The sequence below is a fragment of the Gigantopelta aegis genome, chromosome 11 (assembly GCF_016097555.1).
Source record: "Gigantopelta aegis isolate Gae_Host chromosome 11, Gae_host_genome, whole genome shotgun sequence".
NCBI lineage: Eukaryota > Metazoa > Mollusca > Gastropoda > Neomphalida > Peltospiridae > Gigantopelta > Gigantopelta aegis.
Genome location: NC_054709.1, coordinates 18,349,094 through 18,374,611, shown reverse-complemented (window position 1 = coordinate 18,374,611; position 25,518 = coordinate 18,349,094). Strand labels below are relative to the sequence as shown.

General features: G+C 35.9%; 1 protein-coding gene across 1 annotated transcript in view; it reads right to left on the bottom strand.

Moving 5' to 3' along the window:
• Nucleotides 1–25,518, bottom strand: part of LOC121385067 (poly(rC)-binding protein 2-like) — a 333,206-nt gene that overhangs the window by 84,305 nt on the left and 223,383 nt on the right. The window lies entirely within an intron of this gene.

Genomic DNA, 25,518 nt, shown 5'->3' with positions numbered 1-25,518 from the left:
TAACAGACATGACATGACTTGACTGACGTGACTGACTGACATGACTGGCATGACTGACTGACATGACTGACATGACTGGCATGACTGACGTGACTGACTGGCATGACTGACTTGACTGACTGACTTGACTGACTGACTTGACTGACTGACTGACTTGACTTGACTGACTGACTGACTTGACTGACTGACTTGACTGACTGACTTGACTGACATGACTGACTGACTGACATGACATGACTTGACTGACGTGACTGACTGACATGACATGACTGACGTTACTGACTGACTGACATGACTGACGTTACTGACTGACATGCCTGACGTGACGTGACTGACATCACTGACGTGACTGACATGACTGACGTTACTGACTGACGTGACTGATGTTACTGACTGACGTTACTGACTGACGTTACTGACTGACATGACTGACGTCACATGACTGACATGACTGACTGTACTATGTGTCTATATACATGTCAAGTATTCATCTTCATTTACATACATGTAGGGCTTCCAACATGTACCAATATCTGCAATACCACATTGTGTGGTATTTATGAAGCCTGAATTGTACATACATGATTCCCTGGAGGTGTCATTAAACAAAACAAACGTTTGTACATGCATGCATATCTAGCTACACACTTCATAACTTTAGCCCTCTTTAGTTACTGCTTAGATGTAGATGGGTAGTCATAAAAACTACAGTACTTTCTTGTGTGTAAAGTGTCTTGGGAAGACTGATATTGAAGTCCTATAAATTATATAATAAAGACCTTATTTTGAAATAGAAAAATATATTTATTACAAAAATTGCAACTATAAAGCATTTCATAAGCAATGGACACCCTATAAAAGAATGTTTTAATTAAAAATAATGCTTTGAAAGTTCACTTGGAAATAAGAGTACTAATTAAAATGTCATTCTCTAATACTCTCTCAATATCCCCACAACTTCTTTATACTTATCTACTGCTGTTGCACCCCCTCCACCCCCACCCCCCACCCCTCTCTCTCCCTCTCTCTCCCCCACTTTCCGTCTTATAAATATCATAGAAAGCATTAACATATTTAAATAGCATATTTTGTTTAGATACTATTGTTTAAATATGTACTTTGTAAGGTAGTGACCATGGCTCCCCAACCTGTTCACTATCTATGTTCTGGGGGCAACAAATCTTTCAAAAAAAAAGACCAAAAAAAAGACCTTCTTCTGAGAATTAAGACCTGGGATCCTTTTTTTATCTGTCTCTGGTTTAGATTTTCTTTTTTAAAGCACTCTCATTTCTCTATTTCATACTGACGGTTTCAGTACACTCACTTCTCTATTTCATATTAACTTTTTCAGTACACTCATTTCTCTGTTTCATACTGACTTTTTCAGTCATTCATTTCTCTACTTCATATTAACTTTTTCAGTACACTCATTTTTCTATTTCATACTGACATTTTCAGTACACTCACTTCTCTATTTCATACCAACTTTTTCAGTCATTCATTTCTCTATTTCATACCAACTTTTTCAGTACACTCATTTCTCTATTTCATACTGACTTTTTAGTACACTCATTTCTCTATTTCATATTGACTTTTTCTGTACACTTATTTCTCTATTTCATACCAACTTTTTCAGTACACTCATTTCTCTATTTCATATTAACCTTTTTAGTACACTCATTTCTCTACTGACTTTTTCAGTCACTCATTACAAACCCACTCTCAGAATGTAAAAATACTTCAAGTTGTAAAAACATCTTTCAAGTTCAGCACCCGACGAAGATTCCAATCAAATCCTGCAACAATGGTATCGATAATAACGGAAGTGAAAGCAATGACAGACCGGTGCTGAAAGCCAGTACTTCCTCTTAGAACCATTCAGTCTATTGTGATGTGTCCAGCGGTCTGATTCAGCAGATAGCCCCAGTTCTTCACAGGTGCAGAACACATTGAGATCAAAGCAAAGTGCAACAGCCGGATCCACGGATCCACAAATACCTACGCACAAACACCCAAACCACACTCCAGCTGTATATGTATGTATCATGCTTTTATAACACAGTTCTCAGTGACACTGGCCCACCAATGGGGACTGATCCTGGACTTCAGCTATACATGTACATGTTATGTATCATGCTTTTATAACCAGTTCTCAGTGACACTGGCCCACCAATGGGGACTGATCCTGGACTTCAGCTATACATGTACATGTTATGTATCATGCTTTTATAACACAGTTCTCAGTGACACTGGCCCACCAATGGGGACTGATCCTGGACTTCAGCTATACATGTACATGTTATGTATCATGCTTTTATAACATAGTTCTCAGTGACACTGGCCCACCAATGGGGACTGATCCTGGACTTCAGCTATTCATGTACATGTTATGTATCATGCTTTTATAACGCAGTTCTCAGTGACACTGGCCCACCAATGGGGACTGATCCTGGACTTCATCATTGGACTATGTCCAGCCCTTGCTGGGTTACAAGATATAAAACAGAAGATTACTTCAATAACTAAATATCAGCATGTCAACTACAGGTACGTCATTAAAAAACAAAGGTGTGCCAAAATGTCCATTCTCAAGTTACAATGTATCAGTAAAAACAAAGGTCCATTTCAGGTGCCAAAATATACATTATCCAAGTTAAATGTGTCCAAAAAAACACAGCATTGCCAAAATATACACCCTGTATCAATAAAAAATAAATTGATGCCAACATGTACACCCTCCATTTCAACTTTATCAATAAAAAGCATAGCAGTGCCAAAAATGTACATTCTTCAATTCAACTCTAAGAAAATTATTGAAAGCCAAAATGTATATACATGTACACCTTCACTTCGACTGTATCAATAAATGAAACAAACCATTGTTAAAATGTATGTATACGGTCACCTTACATTTCAGCTGTATCAACAATAAAAACAAACCAATGTTATAATACACATGTATATACCCACCATTTAAAATGTGTCATTAAAAAAGAGCAATGCCAAAATTTATGTACACCTTACATTTCAACTGTATCAATAATAAAAAAACCAAGTGTCACAAGATACATCTATACCCTACATTAAAAAAACAATCCAATGCCAAAATTTACACCCACCATTTAAAATGTGTCATTAAAAAAGAGCAATGCCAAAATTTATGTACACCTTAGATTTCAACCGTATCAATAATAAAAAAACCCAGTGTCACAACATACATCTATACCCTACATTAAAAAAACAATCCAATGCCAAAATTTACACCCACCATTTACAATGTGTCATTAAAAAAGAGCAATGCCAAAATTTATGTACACCTTAGATTTCAACCGTATCAATAATTAAAAAACCCAGTGTCACAACATACATCTATACCCTACATTAAAAAAACAATCCAATGCCAAAATTTACACCCACCATTTACAATGTGTCATTAAAAAAGAGCAATGCCAAAATTTATGTACACCTTACATTTCAACCGTATCAATAATAAAAAAAACCCAGTGTCACAACATACATCTATACCCTACATTAAAAAAACAATCCAAGGCCAAAATTTACACCCACCATTTACAATGTGTCAATAAAAATGGTGTCAAAATGTATGTACACCTTATATCTCAACTGCATCAATAATGAAAAACACACCAGTGTCACAACATATACCCTCCATTAAAAAACCCAATCCAATACCAAAATTTACACCCACTATTTAAAATGTGTCAATAAAAAACACACAGTAATGCCAAAATGTATGTACACCTTACACTTCAACTGTATCAATAATAAAAAAACACAGTAATGCCAATATGTATGTACACCTTACATTTCAACTGCATCAATACTAATAAAAAAACACAACAGTGCCACAATTTACATCAACCATTTACAAATGTGTCAATGAGAAATGAACCAGTGTCAAAATAAAACCGATTCCAATACGTAATAATTCTAATAGTGTAGCACCGACCTGTTGCAATGCGTTTCGGTTCCCGCCATGTTCCAGAACTGATGGAGACGGCTGGAGAAAGCCAGGACAGAAAACCTGTGCGTCTCTGTCACCCATTAGGTGAAATTGTTAAGGCATGTGCCAGCCACTCGCAGAATCAATGATGCCCATAAATCATTCCATTATTACCAGGCTGAAATCTGCGTTGTGGCGGTGGTCTTACCAATTATGTGCATTGGGCGAATCAATCATTATAACCAACAGTTGATGCAGACGCATTTCATAAAGAATGAGAGAGGGGGGGAAAAAAAAGAAAAAAAATACATTCCAGTGCTCGACATTTTTTTTGTTTTTGTAATGGTCTGGTGACAGGAATTAATTCCATGAAATTATTGACCAAATTGGACAATCTTGAAAACCATTAACTTCCAACAATGGTATTTTTTTATGATCAGGAGTTAGTGAAATTTCGATTGATACAGTGTATTTGGGAGAATTTTTTTTTTAAATGCTATTAACATTTAAAATTAAAATTTTAATTGACACAATACATAAATAAATAAATAAATAAATAATTTAAAAAACAAGTTTAACAGGACAATTTCTGTATTTGATTTTGTGTGTCCATCCATCTCTCTTTTCACAATAAGAAAACCCCACCCATCACTACACAAAAAATAATGCTCTTAATCAACCATCCATTAATCCATTTATCCATCCATCCATCTATCTATCCATCTATCCACGCATTCATCCATCTACAAATAGCCTACTTGTCCACTCCAATCCACTTATCCTTTCATCATCAGTCTTTTAAGCCACATCACCATGACTGGCTATGGTATGTGCTGTCCTGCCTGTGGGATGGTGTATATAAAGGATCATTTGCTGCTAATGGAAATAAATGTAGCAGGTTTTCTCTAGTGGTGTCATTAAACAACACAAACTTTAACTTTTTAAGCCATCTGTCCTTCCTTCCCTCCCTCTGACGCCATATAACTGTAAATAAAATGTCTCGAGTGTGTCATTAAATAAAACATTTCCTTTCCTTTCTTCCTTCCCTCTCTCCCTCCCCTGATTTTTGTCCATCACATCTGTTATTTGTTCTTCTACACATCTACATCTATTCGCATCTAAAAGTAATATACATTACAGCAATGAAGCCCGTCGATTATTAACTCATAATCATAACCTCGCACAAATTCATTTTCATGCGCCAAAAGATTAACAACTTCAAAACCCGTCGCACACTTAATATCAATTTGGCCCACTATCGCTGCTAATATAATGATAAGCAAAATGGCAGTTTCAGTCATTAAACAATATTGATTGCTTGCGATTGGATTAGACTCTTAAGAAACAGGAAATTTGGTTGTCGTTCGTCGTCTATGGGCATCGCAGTCAGTTCGGCCGGTTTGGCTGTTAACAATGGCATGCAATCCGACCATGTTTGTGAAAAACGTCGCACAATGGCTAAGTAATATGTTCTCGGTCTTTTATTCTCCGTGTCGTGATACGCATTTCGTTTCCATGGACAACCATTGTTGTCTTTTAGGAGGTAATGGTTACTTGGCCATTCTCTGATTTCAACTTGATGGGAGGATAAATCTAGAATTATGCATAAATAATTAATTCTAGATCGTAGCTAGACAGATTTTTTTTATATTTTGTTTTTTCTTTTTTTTCTTTTTTGTTGTTGTTGTTGTGGTTTCTGAATTTGATTGATCATGAATATCGGTGGCAACAAACGAGGTTTCCAATTGATTTACTTCTCACACTCGGTGTTTCCAATAATAAAATCACAGCAATAGAGAGAACCACGGTGACCAACTGCCAGGAATTCTTTCAAAGAAATCCATAATTCTTGTCCAATATATGAAATTCCAGAATTGATACAGAAAATGTTTCTGTAACATTTTGTAACATCCCCTTAAAAAAAATCTTATCAAAAAGATTTTAAGGCAAGCTGAACAAAAGTTTGTTTTGTTTAACGACACCACTAGAGCACATTGATTTATTAATCATTGGCTAATAATTAAATTTTCTTTGCATCTATACACTTTATGCCAACCTGATTGGTCCAGAGGTGCTTACTTTTTTTCGTTTATATCTCAGTGAACTGAAAAAATTTAAGCCACACCTATTACCCCTACCCTCCCCCGCCTCGCACTACTTTTGTACAATAAGCCGGATTATTCAGGCAACCATATTTAGATATTTTGAAGAAAACACACGTGAAAGATATAAAAGCAATAAAAAAAAATGTATATGATAAATTAATGGGAAATGCTATAGCAGAGTAGATATGTATACGCATTGATTAGTAGCAAGGGATATTTTATATGTACCCTCCCACAGACATGATGTCTCACGTACCATACTCTCTTCCAGTGCACTGTGATCAACATACTTAGGTGCAGCTATATACATGTACAAACCAAGTTTCACTAAGCTAGGACTTATAGTTTGTGAACCGGCCTCGGTGGCATCATGGTTAATCCATAGGACATAAGGCTGGTAGATATAGGGTTCGCAGCCTGGTACCGGCTCCCACCCAAACTGAGTTTTAACGACTCAATGGGTAGGTGTAAGACCACTACACCCTCTTCTCTCTCACTAACCACTAACTAACAACTAACCCACTGTCCTGGACAGCCAGCCCAGATAGCTGAGGTGTGTGTGCCCAGGACAGCGTGCTTGAATCTTAAATGGATATAAGCATGAAAATAAGTTGAAATGAAATGAAATAGTTTGTGAGACACTGATCTAAACAAGAAACTTTAATTTTAAACTATAACGTAAAAGTTGACACCATCATCCCACCGACGCCACCACAAAAGGTAATACCTATAGCTCGTTAAAATGAGACCACGAAAGTCATCCGTTTGCTTGAATATCTCACCTACTATAAACTTACAGTTTGTGAAAAACTGATCTACATGTAAATGAGAGACGTTAATGCAAAAGCTGTCGCCATCATCCCACCGCCACCACCACAAAAAATAATACATAGAGATTATTATACCAGCTTGTGTGTCATACTGATTTTATGAAATGAGTGTCAGGATTTTTGTATTGCCCGAGCAAGAGCGAGGGTAATACATGAATCCTGACACGAGTTTCGTAAAATCAGTACGACTCACACGTGAGTGTAATAATTTCTTTATTATTCATATTATTATTGTTGTTTTCTTTATGAATAACAAGACCCAACTCAAAATGATTCAGCCAGAACTAGAAGGAGACAACAAAATGATGTCATATTTCAAATGCACAGTCTGAGCTAGGACTGGAGAAGCAACGTCATGTTATGACATCGCTTCCCAAAATTACATCATTACACTTGTTATTACACGTGTGCTTCGTATGATCAATATTAACTCAGTTATGTTGAACCATATGGGTAATAAATACATGTACTGTATATCTCACCTTATAACTTCATAAAGACGAGACAAATATCATCACGAAAAGACAACAAGGACCACCAGTAGCATCCAAACGCCTGACATTATCCTAAAAGCAGTCTGCACAGGCAATTTGTAATAAGAGGTAAGGAATGTTTGTTTACGACACATGTGCACATTGTTTTAATCAGAAGGTATTAAGTGTGAATAGGTGACACATGGTGCTAATCAAGTCATTATGCAGGGACACCCACTCTGAGAAAGCGATACCCACCACTGTCAAACAGGCTAGCTTTGTCATCAGTTATTACACACTGTTGTTAATTAGTCTTGCCTGTGAATATCTATCATGTTTAGTTATATGCACTGTATTTGTTGGTACAGTTTGCTTTATTTGCTTTAAAGGCATACTGTCACGGACTTATGATTATTATTAACTTGGTTAGGTTGAACCATATAAATAATAACTGTAATTATACTATATTTTAAAGGCATACTGTCACAGATTTAAGGAAATTATTTCTCTAAAAATGCATAATAAATAAAAATTCCATTACTTGTTGGAAACCAAATCTAGCTATCACATCACCGTAACTGAACAATGATGGAGTGAAATCCATGTCATCCCTCTCGGCAATTTTAGTTTTTGAATTATGGACGATTGCCATAATTCAATTATTTTTACAAAATGTCATTAATAAATGGAGTATCGCGGTTATGAAGATGGTTGAATAAAGTACATTAAGAGACAAATCAAATTATTTTTGTTCAGGTAATTATTTGTTAGACCATTAAGTAGGTCAGTGGTCTGTGACAATATGCCTTTAAACCTTGCGGTTCATAGGCATAAAATATACAATGATACATAAAGAGAAATATATACATCAGAGATTGTGTATTTGGATGATCGACACTCAAATGAGTTGAGAATGTAAATATGTGGCCTGTTTTGAAATATATTTATCAAGATTACAGAGTTCTTTTTGGTTTTGAACAAATCCTAATTGTACAATTTTATACACCGATGGTCTGAACCAATAATGTTTCTTAATATAACGCGATCGTAGATCTATATACAATGGACATATCAAAATAAAGTGATATTCATCTTCAGTGTCCTTATTGCATAATTTACATTTTCTTTCTGATCTTTTTATGCCATAATATCTCCCTTGTTCAATGAGCAGTTGATGGGAAGAAACACAAAATGTAAACTAAGTATGCCCTGTATCATGCTTATGAAGGGTGTACCACCAAATCAAATCCCATAGATGGCAGTAGTAACATGTGTGGCTCAAACTACTTCCTGCAGTGTATCATTCGATATATATACCACAGATATAAATATTACCACCCCTCACCTTTAAAGTTAATCAGAAAAAAATAGGGGTCAAGTTGCTCATTTCAGAGATAATGGGTAGACACAAAATTTTATTACTTGTTTTACAGGTACCCCATATATGTTTCAAGCACACGGCTACTTGACACAGTAGTATTAGATGAAATAAAATTGCATACATGTTTTTGCCCAGATGAAATATATTTTTCACATCAATCACCAATCACAGGACTTGTGGTGATAATTGCTCATTCAAAAGTTGGATGCACCGTAAACTTTGACCCAGCCTTAGTTATTTGGTTTAGTACTACCTTGAAAGACAGCAATACAAGGTATTTCTATCATTCATGAACTATCATTTGATTGCACTTAACAAAAAGGATTATGCCATCACTGGTAGTAAATGACATCATATTAATGGTGTTGTGAGATCATCAGACCTTTAGATTGATATTTCATTATAAAAGCTATCTTGTTAATTTGTATTGTTAAATTCTATTTTGTTTTGAGTTAGCATTTTTACTGTTAAATTTGCAATACAATGTTATTTTAGTAGTATTAGTTAGAGAGGTTTTCTTAACACCATGAATAGAACTTAAAAAAAAGAAAACAATATTTGTTATACTGAGCCTGAGCCTGAGCCTGAGCCTGAGCCTGAGCCTGAGCCTGAGCCTGAGCCTGAGCCTGAGCCTGAGCCTGAGCTTATAAAACTTTTTGGGAGTCCAGATTCCAGCATTATTGAAGGAAGGAAATGTTTTATTTAACGACACACTCAACACATTTTATTTATGGTTATATGGCATCAGAAATATGGTTAAGGACCACAGAGATATTGAGAGAGGAAACCCGCTGTCGCCACTTCATGGGCTACTCTTTTCGATAAGCAGCAAGGGATCTTTTATATGCACCATCACACAGACAGGGAAGCACATACCACAGCCTTTGATATACCAGTTGTGGTGTACTGGTTGGAACGAGAAATAGCCCGATGGGCCCACTGACAGGGATCGATCCCACACCGACCACGCATCGAGCGAGCACTATACCACTGGGTTACATCCCGTCCCTCCATCATTACTGACGTAACACACATACAGTTTGTATGGCGTTGTCATGACGTTACTGTCTCAGACTCTGTTAAGAGTCTCAAGTCTAGACTCTAAAAGTTTTATAAGCACCGGGCCATGTGTAAAGTCGTTTACGTCATTTCTATAGGTCTATAGTCCCACAAGTACATATATCGAAAATAAAGGCTATGAAATAAAACTAATTATAGCTGTGAGAATAAATAGAATAACACACTCAGTACCTGTTATTATAAAATTTATGTCCCTCGTGAAAATGTTTTTTTTATTTCTCACTTGCTAAAGCTCTTGACATAAATTTTATAATAACTGGTAACTCATTTATTATCCTCTATATTGCACATGACTGTATATGATGTGAGTTTAATAATCTAGACTTAAGTATAATAATAATAACAAGAAGAAGGTGACACATTCAGTACAAATAGTTAAAGTCTGTTTTGTTTAATGACACCCCTAGAGCATGTTAATTAATTAATTATACATATAGTCTTAGAAAGGAAACCCCCTACATTTTTCCATTAGTAGCAAGGGATCTTTTATATGCACCAGGATAGCACATACCACAGCCTTTGATATGTACCAGTAGTAGTGCACTGGCTGGAATGAGAAATAGCCTAATGGGCCCACCGATGGGGATTGATCCCAGACCGACCATGTATCAAGCGAGCACTATACCACTGGGCTACGTCTCGCCCATTGTGAAAATTATTATTTGTCACTCATTAAAGCTCTTGACATAAATTTGATAATATTGGGTAACTTGTTTATTATCCTCTATATATCACACATGGCTGTGTATGATGGAGTCTTATAATCTAGACTAAAGTATAATAAGAAGAAGAAGAAGGAAGGAAGGAAATGTTTTATTTTACGACGCACTTAACACATTTTATTTACGGTTATAAGGCGTTGGACATATGGTTAAGGACCACATAAATATATAGAGAGAGGAAACCCGCTATCGCCACTTCATGGGCTACTCTTTTCGATTAGCAGCAAGGGATCTTTTATATGCACCATCCCACAGACAAGATAGTACATACCACAGCCTTTGATACACCAGTCGTGGTGCACTAGCTGGAGCGAGAAATAGCCCAATGGTCTCACCAATGGGAATCGATCCCAAACAGACCATGCCTCAAGCAAGCGCTATACCACTGGGCTACATCCCGACCCTAATAACAAGAAGGTGAGACATTCAGTAGGGACAGACTGGTCTCCCATGTGGCCGTCTCTATAGTATAAGCTACATGTACACGTATACCAAATGCATGTATAGATAAACTACATCCATACCTCGTGCTCCGTTTTTCATCCTCAAAACCATGCAAAAGTATTGCAGTTGAATCAAAAAGTAAAGTTTGTTTTATTTAATGACACCACTAGAGCACATTGATTTTTTTATCTTATCATTGGCTATTGGACGTCAAACATATGGTCATTCTGACACTGTTTTTTTTTTAGAGGAAACCTGCTGTCGCCACATAGGCTACTCTTTTATGACAGGCAGCAAGGGATCTTTTATTTGCGCTTCCCACAGGCAGGATGGCACAAACCATGGCCTTTGTTAAACCACTTATGGATCACTGGTCGGTGCAAGTGGTTTACACCTAACCATTGCGACTTGCAGAGCACTCACTCAGGGTTTGGAGTCTGGATTAAAAATCCCATGCCTCGACTGGGATCCGAACCCAGTACCTACCAGCCTGTAGACCGATGGCCTAACCACGACGCCACCGAGGCCGGTGCAGCAGTTGAATCAGGACTCTAGATCAACTGTGGGTCACTCGAAGACATTTAGCTAAAAATCCCACATTAATTGAATCGGGCCTAATCGTTTATTAATCAATATGCTTCAGGTAAGACGTGCATGGCTGTACTGCACAGAACTATATTGATCGCACGTGTTAATACATCCTCGCCTGTTTTTTCTTCCTCCAGTCACCAAAAAAGAAAAAAAAAGAGTTCCAATTAATAAGAAAACAATCTATCACCTGAAGCTGTCGAGAACGTCACTCAAGTTGATAATCGCACGAGTGTTTCTCTCGCTTAGCGCCGCCGTCCATTGAGACAAACAGGTTAAAATGGCTATAAACGGCACCACAATACTGGCGTTTAAATGCAAATCTAATAACTTAATTGTATAGTGTCAAATACCTTTGTTTATTTATTCTGGTCTGTGTACATGTAAACAAAAAAGTGGAGAAATATAATTATAAGATAATATTAGTGTTATTCTAGAAGGAATTAAGTTATTAAATGGTAGGAGGAGGAGAACTTTCTACTCTGGGTTTTTTTTTTTTTAATGCTTTTGGTCTAAGGAACAATCCTCATTAATTAGTGGTCCCATTGGACTATTTCTCATTCCAACCAGTACACCATGACTGATACATTAAATGCCATGGTATGTAGTACATGCTATCCTGTCTGTGGGTTTCCTCTCTATGATTATCAAATGCTTGACATCCAATAGCCAATGAACAATTAATCAATATGCTCTAGTGGTGTCGTTAAACAAAGCAAACTTTAAACTTTTCTCTTAGGAGTTCATTTTAAATTTAAGATTTAACCTACATGAATATGAAGAGTAGGTTTTTTTGGTTTTATTGTAGAAATTATCACTAACTAATAAGGCTTTATCATTTGAAGCGGGCAAAACCTAATTATGGTTTTCTCTTCAACAGAAAACAGATTGAGTATAATAGATCCCATGTGGCTAATAAAACAGAACTCGTATGGGCTGCTTACATACCGTAGATTATCATTTAAACGGACTATACTGAGTTTGTTAGTTGCCATTCTAGTGTGTGTATGACATACATACATGCATGTAGATGTATGGAGCCTTTTCCTTAAAGAGACATTCCCGAGTTTGCTGATTTGTAAGATGTTTCCAACTAATAAAATATTTCTACAATTAAACTTACATATTAAATATATTTTCTTGTTTAGAATATCAGTGTCTGTATATTCAATTTGTTTCTAGTCACCTTAATATTTGTAAGAAGCCCAAACTGGAATTTTGTCTTCAAATAATGTTGTACGTATGAAAAAACATTATTTTAGGAAATAAAATGAAATTTAACTTAGTACAAATATTAGAACGATCAGAAACACCTTTAAAGGGACATACCCTAGTTTTTAAACACTAAGACATATTTTTTACTATTAGAGCCGTTTTTGATAACTGAAATCATACTTTACTTAGATTTTATTGTTTAGATTATCCATTTCCACACATTCGAAGTGTTTTCTGTCATCCTGGTGTTTTTAATATCACAAAATGTATTTTTCATATTTTAAAAAACGCATGTGCGTCTGAAATGTAACAGTTATGGGGTCGAGTTTTAGTCTATTTTTAGAGGGTATTTCACCATTTCAAAGTCACAGACTCATGTTTCACCCAATTGTAACTTTATCTAATTGTGTTACAGCTTTGTAAATCAACTAAACTTAGAGTTAATTTTCACGGGTTGAAACTAGGGTATGTCCCTTTAATATACAGCCACTAATATTTTATGAAAATTTTTATTTTATATGTAATTACAATAGTTAAAAAGTGTCTGTTAGTTGATAACATCTTAAAAATTGCAGCAAACTCAGGAATGTCCCTTTAAAACTTAAAGTTTGTTTTGTTTAAATAGACCACTAACACACACTGCTTTATTAATCATCAGCTACTGGAAGTTTAGTTTATTTAACGACACCACTAGAGCACATTGATTAATTAATCATCGGCTATTGGATGTGAAACATTTGGTAATTACATGTATGACTTGTAGTCAACAGAGGAAACCTGCTACATTTTTTCTAATGGTCAGGTCAGAGTGTTTAACGTGCAGATTCAGAACAAGCTGTTGTAGTGCACGCCTGTCCAGAACAGTAAAGGGGTGGGGTGGGTTGGAGGGGGGACTGCCTGCACTGGCAGATGCAAGGGAGCACCAGCAGTCCAACCAGGGCCGGTTACAGGCGGAGGGCTTTCCTAATTCAGCAAGGGATGCACTTTCCCACAGACATGAAAACACATTCCACAGCTTTTGTTCAATTGTGGTGCAGTGGTTGTAACGAGAAAAGATTTATTTAACAACACACTCAACAAATTTTAACTACATACATGTATTGGTAAGGACCACACAGATAATGAGAGAGAAAACCTGCTGCCACACAACTGGCTACTCTTAGCAGCCAGGTATCTTTTACATGCAGTATCCCACAGGCAGGATAGTACATACCACAGCCTTTGTTACACCAGGCCTAGTGCTTATTAAACTTTTAGAGTCTGGACTTGAGACTCTAGTAAGTGTCTGTGACACTAATGTCATGTCAACACCATACAAATTGTATGTGTGTGACATCATTTGACATTGACTCTGGAAGTTTTATAATTACGAGCCCAGTTGTGGGTTGCTGGTTGAAACAAGTAATAGACAAAAGTACCCAGTGACGGAGATCAATCCTAGACGTACCACACATCACGCAAGTGTTTTACTACTGGGCTATGCCCCACCCCTAGCTCCTCTAGACTACAAAAAAAAAAAAAAAAATCTTGCAATTACTGTATGCATGTTATCTAACATCGCCTGGTAATGATACAGTGATGCGATAACATAAATAACCTTTTCCTTATCTCAGCCTTTAAGACAATATAATTACCTCCGATTAGTGATCACGAACAATTCCAAATGTTACAGATCTGCAGAAATCCTTGTGTCGTAAATCTTGTTCTCGAGGATGATATTTTCTATTGCACAATTCTTGTTTTGGGAATTTTGTTAATTTTCTATTTCACAAAGTTTGTTTTCAACAGAAAATGTTCTATTTAACAAAGCTTATTCTTAGGATTTTGAAAATATCCTATTTGCTAAAGCTTATAAGCTGATATTTTCTATTTCACAAAGTTTGTTTTCTAGATTATTAAAAATGTTATATTTAGCAAAGCTTATTCATAGGAATTGGAAAACATCCTATTTTCTAAAGCTTGTTCTTAAGAACTTGGAAATGTTCTTTATTAAAATGTTTTCTTGAATTTAAGATTAAATGTTGTTATGTCTTAAATAATAAGAATTTGTTTCTTAAATCTTAATTCCAGAGTCAAATAAAATTTTATTATTCCTTAAATTTTTCAATGAGTTTCTGTAAAAATATTCTTATTCATCAAATCCCAATGAGGTTTTCAAATGGTAAATGTTCGTATTGCTAAAATTAAATTTTTGGTCATCAAAATATCTTCTTTCTTGATTCCTGTTAACAGGTCAACCACTTGCATTTCCTTAATTATGTCCTTATTCTTTTTATCTTGTCCTTAATACTTAAATTTCAATTATAGTCATCAAAATATCTTCCTTCTTGAATCTTGTTCTAGAGTCAAAGAAATTCTTATTCCTTCATTCTTGGTCATCAAAATATCATCTTTTTTTAATTTCTTTGCAATTATAAAGAAACTACTCTTTATATTTCTTTAATCCTGCTTTTTAGTTCTTCAAACAAATGATTTTAATCTATGAATCAAACCTTAATTGTTATATTTTCATATCATTCTTGATCATTCTTAACAAACCACTCTTGTATTTCTTTAATCTTGCTCTTCAGTTTTTCAAGCAAATGATTTTACAAATAGTCTTTGAATCAAACATATTCCTTAAATCTCAATCTTGATCATCAAAAAAAGTTCTCTGGCTTCTTGTTTCCAAGTCAAAGACACCACTCTGACATGTATTTATGTCTTTATTTTGTTCTTCACTTTTTCAAGTGAATGATTTTACATGTATAGTCTTTGAATCAAACCGTACAGCATGTAAATCCCAATCTTGATTATCAAAAAGATTTCTCCTGATTCTCGTTTCCAAGTCATAGACACCATGCACTCTCATACATTCATGTCTTTAATATTGTTCCTTTCTCAGCCAGCAATCTTCTCATCCCTTTGTCTTACAACCACCACAATCCAACCCACCCACACACACACTGATATCAGGATAAAGCACAAGTCCTCCACTCCACCCAGCAAGCAGAAACCACAAAACAGATCTGATAATGTGTCTTGTTATCGGCTGCAGCCAGTTTTCCATCTATCCAGGCTATTTGGTAAGAAAAGTCCCCGTCCTGGAATCACATGGCGGATCCCATTGCAGCCTCCTGTAGAGGAAATTAGCGAGCTAGCAGAGCTCCTGGTTCCATGTAACCGCCTAATTGTTCTTAATTCTAACCAGACCCCCGCCACTCAGCAGGACCATGGGCTTCTTATGGACATGTTATTGTGGGTGTAGAAGAGAGAAAATAAAAGAAAAGGAATGTTTCGTTTAATAGCACCGCAGCGCATATGAAGAGTTCAGGCACAAAACGCGATATATCCATTTTTAATTTTCAGTAAAAGTGATGTTTTTAATTGGCGTATATCGCGTTTTGATACAACAAAAAAAGGGATTTACCCAATACAATTCCATAAGGATCAATCTCGTTTTGTGGCAAATCAGAGGGCCTACAATTAACCCTTACTGACATACAATAATGGCTTTAACTAAAAACAAGAAAGAAAATGGTTTATATCGCGTTTTGTGCCTGAACTCTTCATATATTGTAGGAATAATATCTGAAGTGTGTGGGGTGGGGGGAGGGGGGGGGGGGGTGGCATAATCTCCAGTAGAAGGGACACAATATCTAGTAGAAGAGTAGAAGAGGGCACAATTTTTATTGGAAGGGGGCACAATCTCTATTGGAAAGGGAGACAATCTCTACTGGAAGGGGTACAATCACTAGTGGAATGGGGCACAGTCACTAGTTAAAGGGGACATAATCTTTAGTGGAAAGGGGCACAATCTCTAGTGAAAAGGGCACAATCACTAGTTAAAGGAGGCACAATCTCTAGTGGAAAGGGGCACAATCTCTAGTGGAAGGGGGTACAATCTCTAGTGGAAGGGGGCACAATCTCTAGTGGAAGGGGGCACAATCTCTAGTGGAAGGGGGCACAATCTCTACTAGAAGGGGACACAATATCTAATGGAAAGGGGCAGTCTCTCCAATGTAGGGGTGGGGGCACTAGACCGATTTTTACATGTATCTTTATACAATGACTGAAACCATAAACTACTGGTATACATTTTTATCTTCAGGTGGGATGCACATCCCCCCACCCAACCCACCTCACCCCTCAGTTCCTACAAGCTTGATTAACATTAAATCAAAAATCAAGGCTTGCCCAGGGCACCAGATAAACTACACCACAGGTAATTCCACCACAGGTAATTCCACACTTGGTTTCTGGACATGGGTGTACATGTATGTACATAATGGTTGTGTTATTTTTTTCTCTGTTTTTTCTTCAGCATAAACACAGAGTGTTCAGTCTTATACATCTGTTACCACTTTGTGTGAAAGAGCCAGGAACCGCTACCATAACACACCTACCATTATTCAGCGCTAACAGAATATTTATATAAACATGTAGGTTAGCCCCAAGATGAAGTAGGCAGTATGATTTAGTGCTGGCTTTCAAATGGCCTCTGTGGGGGTGTAGTGGTTATAAGCCACAGGGTTTTAATGCTAGTATATAGCTATAGGTCATGGGTTCGAATCCTAGTACAGACTCTTACCCAGAGTGAATTTTAATGGCTTAATGAGGAGGGGTAAGACCAGTACACTGACTTATATCTTAGTAACCATTAACAATTAATAGTTATAATCCACAGGTTTTAATGCTAGTATATAGTTATAGGTTGTGGGTTCGAATCCCTAGACAAACTCTAACCCAGAGTGAATTTTAATGTCTCAGTAGGGAGGGGTAAGATCAGTACAGAGACTGCTCTATCACTAACAACTAACAATTAACCATTGTCTTGAACAAGATTGCTGAGGTCTGAGCCCAGGCTAGTGTGCTTGAACCTTAATTAGATATAAGCAAGGGTTTTTTTTTTTTTGCTTTACAACACCACAAAAATAATTCTGACAAATAGTGTTCTGAAGAAACACACTACATTTTTCAATTTGCAGCAAGGGATATTTTATAGATATCTTCCCACAGACAGGACAGCACATACCACGGCCTTTGATATAAAAAAATCGCAGGGCTCTGGTTCTACATGTTTGTATAATGCTCCACTATTTAAAAACGAATAGTGATGAGACACCTGGTAAGGTGTTTGCTGCATACCTGTTATCTTGGTAGCTAGTCACGCAGTTAAAAAAAAAAGAGCCAAAAAACCCCCTACATCACTGGAAATCAAGCTTACTTGTGCTCAATAGCAACACAAATTTGTACTCTACTAGTACAGATTTAACTTTTTAACTTTGTGAAATGCATCTAAGAAATTTTGCAATTGTTTTCAGAATTATGTTTCACCATTCACTCAGCCGACCGAGTGAGAACTGGAAGGATACATGTATTAGTAACTAATTGCTAACACATGATTGGCTAAATGCGAGACTATTAAACAATAAACCAGTCTTGTTTAACATCATCAACACTCAATGGTTTTGGCAGCCCGTTGTTTTTATATGCTTCAGCAACAGTGGGTTTAGCTTTACTAGCACTCGTAAGAGAAACATTTTAGTAACAACCCATAACTAAGTCTACCAGCAGTAACTTACTGCTAAACATTTTAGGTGCAACTACAGGCCACCATAGGCGACCAGTTTCTACCTCATTAACTGGAGAATCAATGAATTACACAGCTGCCATTTTATTATCTCTCAGTAGCTAAGCTTTGTGTGGGGCTGAGTGGGTACATGGGGGTGGGTGGGGGTGTTAAAGGCTTCCCTAACTATGACTCAGACATGACAAAATGTCAAGAACAATATTTAGTCTAGCTTTGTCATTTTTATTTTTTGGGGGGGAGGGGATGTAGCCCAGTGGTAAAGTGCTTGCTCTATTTGTGATTAGTCTAGGGTTGATCTCTGTTGGTGGGCCCATTGGGCTATTTTTCATTCCAGCAAATGCACCATGACTGGCATATCAAACACCTTGGTATGTGCTATTCTCTTTGTATATTTGTCAATGTACACCTCACATGATTTCTGTTGGATTTTTCAAACTGAAATGTTCAGACAACCAACTGAAAAACTGCTTATTTGGTAACTGTGTGTGTTTGTGTATGCATATGCATATGTGTGTGTGTGTGTGTGCATGTGCATTTGCATGTGTGAGCATGTGCGTTTGTGTATGTGTGCATGTGCATGCAGTTCAGTATTGCACCACCATGTGCAAAATGTAGACACTGCAACCTTAATTCCAATCAATTAATTGCTGTTGCATGCTAATAAAAATTTATAAGACAAAATATTTCCTCTGCTTCATATAATTAACCCCCTCCCAACTTTTTAAGAAGTTTGTTTTGTTTAACCACCTCTAGAACACAATGATTTATTAATCATCGAATATTAGATGTCAAACATATGGTCATTTCGACACAGTCATAGAGAGGAAACCCACTACATTTTTCCATTATTAGCATGGGATCTTTTATATGCACCATCCCACAGACAGGAGAGAACATACGACAGCCTTTAATATACCAGTCGTGGTGCACTGGCTAGACCCAACTTGTTACGGGTCAAAACCAAACAGAAAGGTCACCCAATATACAAGTCTTGAAATCCAGACCCAATGGTAAAAGTCCATGTCGTGAGTATTGGTCCCTTTCTTGGCGTTTATTAAACCGCCGGTCTGTATAATGATCTGAGATGATTAGATCTCTATTTCGGAACTGTCAATTGACAATTCAATTTAGATTCAACGGACTGTGTATCTCTAAGTAATAGACTGGCAGCACATCTTCACCACATGATGGGCTTCTAGTAAAACTCTTCTCTAGAGTTGTTTCCCCATCAGGGGAGCTCTTTTTTATTTGAGAAAGAGGTATTTTTATTTTTTATTTTTTATTTTTATTTATTTTAGTTAGTTAGTTAGTTAGTTAGTTAGTTATGTACTTATTATTTATGTATTTATTTATTTAGTTATTTATTTATGCACTCATATATTTATGTATTTATTTATTTAGTTATTATATTTTTTTGTAGATTTGATTTTGAAACCAGAGAATGATTTACACAAAGACTGTTTTCCAATCAACTGTTCTTATATACAGTGAAACCTCTCAAGACCAGACTCTGTAAACCAGAATTCCCTCAAAACCGGACGTTTTTCACAACCCATTTTAAAATACCTCTGCAGAAGAGAACCTCTCTAAAATGGATACCTATTAAAATCGGATGTTTTACTTGGTCCCGAGGGTGTCCCGTTTTGAGGAGTTTCACTGTATATGTTTGTACATGTATATCAACACAAAAAGAAAAATCCATCATAATTCTACCACAGAAATGTTTTCTAAAGCATTCAATTCCTACTACTTTATGATAAGGAAATGTTTTATTTAATGACACACTCAACACATTTTATTTACGGTTATATGGTGTCGGACATATGGTTAAGAACCACACAGATATTGAGAGAGGAAACCTGCTGTCGCCACTTCATAGGCTACTCTTTTTGATTAGCAGCATGGGATCTTTTATATGCACCATCCCAGACAGGATAGCACATACCATGGCCTTTGTTACACTAGTCGCGGTGCACTCCTGGAAAGAGAAATAGCCCAATGGGTCCACTGACGGGTATCACTACTTTACGAGAACTTAAAAACAATTTAGCTACTAAACTGACAATGTTAAAACAGTATTTTTTTACAACCAAGGTTATACATCTATCTCATATTTTTAACCCAAAACACTGCAGTAGAACAGCACGTTCTCAAAAACCAGGGGCCCTAATTTCAAAGCTATCTTAGTGCTACGATATCGTAACGCCATCGCAGGCTAAGGTGTGACATAGTGACATCATAGCCTTTGATGGTTTTACAATATTTTAGCGCCAAGTTAGCTTGAAAAACTTGTAGCCAGGACTGTGTTTAACTACCAAATACTGTGGTATGAGTTCTTTCTTGACATGTTGTATTTTAAATTTAAAAAATGGTTTAATTAACTATCAGATTTACACTGACAATACAAATCTTTCTAAACAAACAAAGTTATTTATTGTAAATTATAAACCAGCAAAAGTGAGTTAATTATGGTAACAAATTTACACTGTAGTCACAGAGTATTTTCTTAACAACTCAAGTTTGTTTTGAATTATTGTGTATTTTATTTTGAACCCTAAACTTGTATAGCTACTAAATTTACTGTGGTTAAAAAAAGAGATAGTATTTTCTTGACACCTCAAGTTGTGTATTGTAGTTTGAACTCTAAACTTGTCTAGCCACCACATTTACACTTAAGTGAAAAACAAAAACAGTATTTTCTTGACAACTACATTAATGTTGTGTATCATATCATACATGGCTCACAGAAGGCAGTCACTTAAAGTGATCCTGTCTGAAGGATAAAGAGATTTTCTTTTAAAGCTAATGTGCACACTGACAGTTTTCTGTTTTGAATTAACCTTACAACCATCAAACACATAAGCTGGGCAAGCAAACAAGACACAAGTCAGAAAATAATTCAATCAGGTAACTAGAAATTGCACATGTTCTCTGGTATCAACATCATCAAGTGGAATTCAAGATTTTGGAAAGTGTGAGGTTATGTGATAACTCAGTATAAAGGACCACTGGCTGAAATGAGAAATAGCCCAAATGGGCCCACCGATGGTCAAGAAAATAATTCAATCAAGTAACTAGAAATTGCACATGTTCTGTGGTATCAACATCATCAAGTCGAATTCAAGATTTTGTAAAGTGTGAGGTTATGTGATAACTCAGTATAAAGGACCACTGGTTGGACAGAATGAGAAATAGTCCAATGGGCCCACTGACGATTTATTTTCGAGGGGTATAATTTTCGCGCTAAAGAAAAATCACTATGTTCGCAGAATTAATATTTCGCGCATCCTTGATTAAACTACTTTCTTTTTCTTTTTTTTCTTTTTTTTTACACCACTATTATTTATCAATAAATCCGGTTTTTACAGTCAGTGCATAAGCAATATTAACCGTCGGTACCTTGTCATGGGCTTAATTAGTCCTGAATAGTTTATCAATTAAGACTTGGTCTACAAATAAAGACGACCAATTGATCGTGTTGGCATTCTATCAGATCAAATGATTAGTGTTATAAAAGGTAAAGGGTCTCACTGTTATAACACATAAAGGGTTTAATTTTTCACGGGATCCTAAAATTTGCGCTAAATGTCTCTGCGCAAATAGTGCGAAAATTAAGTTCCCACAAAAATAAAGTATGTTACAGTAACTCAATCGGGTAACTAGAAATTGCACATGTTCTCTGGTATCAACATCATCAAGTCGAATTCAAGATTTTGGAAAGTGTGAGGTTATGTGATATCCCAATATAAAGGACCACTGGCTGGATAGAATGAGAAATAGTCCAATGGGCCCACTGACAGGGATTGATCCTACAGACCAAGTGTGCATCAGGCCAGAGCCTTACCTCTTAGAAAGGACATATTTATCTCTTAGTAGAAATAATTTCAATAAAAAGTTACAAGTTTGTACATGTCCTACCAGTATTTAACAATGCAGCTAGATCACACTGGTTTATAAATTATTGGCTATTAGATATCAAACATTTGTTAATTCAAAAACAGTCATTAGGGAAACCCACTACATTTTTCTAAAAAGAGCAAGGGATCTTTTATATGCATTTTTTTTTCACAGACAGGATAACACATACCACAGCATTTGATAAACCACTTGTAGGGCATTGGTTGGAACAGAAAAAAAAAGTAAGTTATAAAAATAATAATGAAGAACTAATATCTTCTTTAAGCACACTTTCGAAGTAATAACACACTTCCGAAATACTAAAACTACCATCTGACAGATGGTGTAATGTGTTTTGTATTCCAAGTAGCACTTAAGACTATACTATTGAAAAGAAATAATGGACCACACTAACACTAACAGGAAAGAGTGACTGCGACCAACCAAACCTCTCACCATAGCATTAAAGGTGCAGACCCAAGTTCCAGCCCATGAAAATGGATGCTAAATTTAGTTAATCAACAAACCTGTAACACATTTGGATAAAGTTATAACAGACAGAAGCCAAAATCTCTGATGTTTTAAAAATGGGGAAATACTGTCTAAACATAAATATAACCATTACTTCTGAGACGAACATGCATTTTTAAAATGAATAAAAAAATCTGGATGACCAGACCAACTTTAAGTGTATGAAATTTAATATTCTAAATAGGAAAATATAAGTACTTCTAATTTAAATGATTAAAAAAGTGGCTTTAATAGTAAAAAATATGCTGTAGTGTTTAAAAACTAGAGTCTGTCACTTTAACAAGGTAACCATATTACTACATTCAATCTCACATTACTGACATTCAATCTCACATTACTGACATTCAGTCCCACATTACTGACATTCAGTCCCACATTACTGACATTCAATCTCACATTACTGGCATTAAGTCATACATTACATTTTTGTACTTTATATATTACAACAGTCTCTATGAAAAAAAAATTGTTTTGTTTAACAACACCAGTAGAGCACATTGATTAATTAATCATCAGCTATTGGATGTCAAACATTTGGTAATTTCGACATAAATATTATAGTCATAGAGAGGAAACCTGCTATATTTTTCCATTAGTAGCAAGGAATCTTTTATATGCATCATATTACAGACAGGATAGCACATACCATGGCCTTTGATATATTATCAGTTGTTGGAACGAGAAATAGCCCACTGATGGGGATCGATCCCAAACCAACCGTGCATCAAGTGAGCACTTTACCACTGGGCTACGTTCCGCCCCAGTCACTATGAGTGAATCTTTGTCAGCAATACACAATGTTCCCTTATTTCTTTCTCTCAGTATATTTTATTGCCCATCTTTCTTTCTTTGCTTAAGTGCTGTTATCTACTCAACAGATCATACATTATGATGCTCTTCAACTGAAAGTTTACAAAACGTGAGCTAAAAGAGGTAACATATTATTTAAGCTGATTGAATGAGGTAAAAATCTATTACATTATTTCTTTATGCAACAATATTAAAGGCATCTCAACTGCTATGTTCAAACAGTCTGGTTTATCAAGACCACTCCAATTTAATTTTTGTTTATCAAGACTACATTGTGTATAATGCAATATTATGCTTGGTTTATCAAGACTGCGTGTATTTTAATTTTATTTCTTCTTCTTTTTTCTTTTTTTGGACAGTTTTTGTTTTCTTCAGAAAAGCAGAAAACAGAAAAATAATGAACTGAATGTTTATTTAATAATACTCATCTATATATATATATATATATATATATATATATATATATATATATATATATATATATATATATATATATATATATATATATATATATATATTATATACATATATATATATATACTCTTATATAAACACTGTCTATTACTTGTTATAATGAGGGGAGAGTAATTTTTTTTTTTTTTTTTTAAATAATGTTTGTTGACCCAAGGAACAAATAATGGTAGTGTCAGGATAGTAAGGGATCTTTTTATATGCAATTTCCTACAGGTGAGCACATACCACAGCCTTTGATATACTATCATTGGGCACATTTGCAAGTGTATGTTTCAAGGTAAGGATAATAAAATTCATAGTTTTTGATATCCTGGTACCTGATATGGAACACCGGTTGGATTGCAGAAAAACATTTAGTTGAAAGACAAGCATTGGTTGGATAACAGATGAAGACTGGTTGGATTTGGTAACAAAACAAATTGAAAGACAATCACTGGTTGGATTGAGAAAAAAACATTTAGTTGAAAGAATCATACTGGTTGGATTGGGAAAACCCCATTTATTTGAAAGATAACTACTGGTTGGATCAGGAAAAACATTTAGTTGAAAGATGACCCATCCCTGCAATGTACTGTCCCTAGGTTGAATGCTCTATCACTGCGCTAGAATCTGCCCACAGTGACAGAACATGCACACTGCCATGTGTTTCACATCGATGCTGGCTTTTCAAGTACGTACATTGTGTGTGCAAGTGATTAATGGTATATGCATTTATTCACGGGTGTTTGTGATGTTTGACTGACCTAGTGCATATGGAAAACACAGATGATTTGTAAATGCAAAAGCATAACAGACGTAACTACAACTGTGCTTACACAACTGCACATATACTGCAAGTGTTCAAAACAAGCATTCTGCGAGCACTGCTAAAGCAATACATGTCCCCAACAAATGTTCTTATCTCCCAAGTTTGTTGCTTTTCCATAATACAATTTTAAGACTTGTAAAGGTTTTTTTGGACATCAGTATACAAAACAGTAAGAAACCACTTGCAATAATGTTCATAAATAGTGAGTTAAACATTCATTACTCATTAACCTCCTTCTCCCCTTTAATGAATATAAGTAGCATCGATGGTCTCTCATCTCAAAATACATAAACTAATACTAGCACACTCACACAAAAAAGACAATTATTTCCCTTGATTCCTTCTTCTAAAGCCTCTGGGTCCTAAGTTTTACGTCCTAGTAAATTGCTTCAAAAATGCAAAACAGATGTTGTGGTATGAAGTCGGGTGCCAAAAGGTGTTAATGATGTCTCTCTTTGCAACGAAATTCTCAGACATTCCTGTAAAGCTTTAATCTTGTAAAAATGGAAGAAAAGAGTGACAGAGGAAAAGAGAGGGAGGGAGAGAGGGAGGGGAGGGAGAGAAAGGGAGGGAGAGAAGGGGAGGGAGGGAGAGAAAGACAGAGAGTAGTACTGGTACTAGTAG